General features: G+C 40.1%; 1 long non-coding RNA gene across 1 annotated transcript in view; it reads left to right on the top strand.

The window, feature by feature from the left end:
* Positions 1-2,459, top strand: part of LOC101849537 — a gene marked incomplete in the record, with an annotated part of 90,312 nt that overhangs the window by 43,629 nt on the left and 44,224 nt on the right.

Below are 2,459 nucleotides of genomic sequence, written 5' to 3'. Positions count from 1 at the left end.
GGGGGGGCGCTACACCTGAAGGCTATCTCGCTTATTACTGGACCGAATTTTACCAAATTTCACACAAATAACAAGCATAGTAAGGAGTCTTAAAATCCGCAATCAAATTTGAGAAAAAAAATTTGTTTCCATGGATACGTCGGCCATATTGGATTTTGTTGACATGTCTTACGTAATGAATACCGCACTTATCGCTGACGGAAATTAATAAATTTTTTTTGCATGCGTGTTCACAAACATTAGATCTAAAAAAGTTTCTGTTGTTTTTTTCCTAAACGAATTAGAAATTTTTTAATGAATGTTTTCCTGAGGTAGCATTCAAGTTTGTAAAAAATCCGAGAAAATCCGCACTCCAGGCACCATCAACAAAAATCTATTCCATATATCAAAAATTCAACAGACAATTTTTAGTATTACGTCTTCTCTTCATTCTGTGAAAATTTCATGAAGATTGGTTGAAAAATAGTGGAGTTATTAAAGAAGTATAGAGAAAAGTCGCGTTATGAGAAAACGGCTGATAAAGAAAAATAAAATATTGACTTTATGAGGAAATGGCGGTGACAAACATGCCCGGTATGGGATAAAATACGGTTCTGGGGGTTCTTATGCTATGAAATAGTTGTAGGAGAGGCTGAGATTTTGAGCAGAATTTTGACTTTGGGGGTGTAGCCCCCCCCCCCCCCCCTTAAGGAGACAAGTCTGGGACCAAGCCAGTCAGAATTGAGGGATGCAAAATCCAAGCAGAAAGACCGAGATAATAGAAAATTCTCCCAATTCAGGAATCGAACTCGGGTCTCCTGCGTGTGACAAAGAAAGGCCTAACCTCAAAACCACTTCAGAGGTGTAAATCATGTGACCTTCAGTCATAAACTTACGGTAGAACAATCTAGACAGGCAGATCAGAAACCCGCCTCCTACGTAATCTAATTTGGATCGATAGGGGTGTATAAACACCGATATTTTTTTCGTTTGCATAGTCAAACGTTGTGACAGTTTGCCTCGGTCGAACGCGTCTCATCTCAGGTCTAGTTATGTGTATCCTGCAGTACGAAATTAATATGACTCCCCCCCCCCTCCCCTTGCTCTCACTTATAACCAAAGCGACAAAAAAGAAAATACCTATTATCCCATACATCCAGTAGTGAAACAAATACAACAAAAGAAAATGTACCACACAAAGAAACAAACAAACATATTGATAATAGTGATATTTTAGTTGTTATAAGGCAATTTGCGACTGAGTCACTGGGGTTATTGTACGGGCGCTCTGGGCTGGTCCTGCAAAAGGGTCGGCAGAGAATCATAACATCTGTTGTCGTTTGGAATCTCCATCATCAAGTGCCAGATCTGCTACTGACATCGGCGACCTCGGCTTACCATTTATTCCTTTGCTCGGATGCTCTAAAAAAAACAACAACAACAACGCACACACACACTCACACACACACACACACACACACACACACACACACACACACAAAACACACACATACACACACAACCACTCCCCCCAAAAAAAAAAAACCCTGCCTATTTAATCCCCGTCACCAATCTGTCTAGGCTCTCCAAAAAAGTTTCTCTGGGTCTACCTATGTCATGTTTGCCTTCAGTTTTACCACTGATAACAAGACGCTCAAAGTTTTTACGTTTATTCAAGAGTCACAGAAACTGCATTGGTCTCTTCCTAATTGTTTTTGGAATACCTCAGTGCAAAACTCTAAAGAGTATCATACATTATGTTGTTGTTTCGTTGTTGTTTTTTGGTTTGTTTATTGTTTTTTTCTCCATTTATTTACTTTAAAAATTCCTCAGCTCAAAACTCGGCACTTTAGTGAGTGGTTGGCGCGTGCTCCTGTGTGATTAACTCTTCTTTTTCCTATCAAACATATATTGTTTTTAGCTCCCCTGCTTCTATTCTTTGTGTTTTACTCTTTAGTAACACCTTTAATCTTCGGTACTTAAATAACCTATTTGTGTAGCAGGTGCCGTAAAACTCTCATTAGAACTAAAACTAGAGAGTACCACATCAGCTGTGTTTGGCATACCTCAGTGTAACAATTTGGTAGAGTACCACACCAGCGTCCGTGGAGTAGCGTTAGACGCTTCGCTATCGCACGCTGAATACCCGAGTTCGATTCCCGACTGTATTGATCTTTCTCCTAGGATGCTGTATCCCTCTCAGCCCAAGTTGGCCCTGACAAACATGGTTGGAAACCCGCCAGCTGCCTTAATGATGTAAATTGTGTCGATTGGGGGTTGGGGGGGGGGTTGGGGGGCGTTAAAACACATACATTATGAAATGAGAAACAAAAACCGTATTATTATTATCTACTGTTTTGGGAATACCTCAGGACAAAAAGCTTTCTTTTCTGTGGTCTTATATTCTGCAGAGCCCTCGGAATCGGTGCTTTTTGTTGTGTGTGTGTGTCTGTTTTTTTGTTTGTTAGGGTTGTTTTTTT

This window comes from Aplysia californica, unplaced genomic scaffold (genome assembly GCF_000002075.1).
Source record: "Aplysia californica isolate F4 #8 unplaced genomic scaffold, AplCal3.0 scaffold00179, whole genome shotgun sequence".
Classification (NCBI taxonomy): domain Eukaryota; kingdom Metazoa; phylum Mollusca; class Gastropoda; order Aplysiida; family Aplysiidae; genus Aplysia; species Aplysia californica.
Note: the sequence above shows the minus strand (reverse complement) of the source record. Positions and strands in the feature narration are given on the sequence as shown.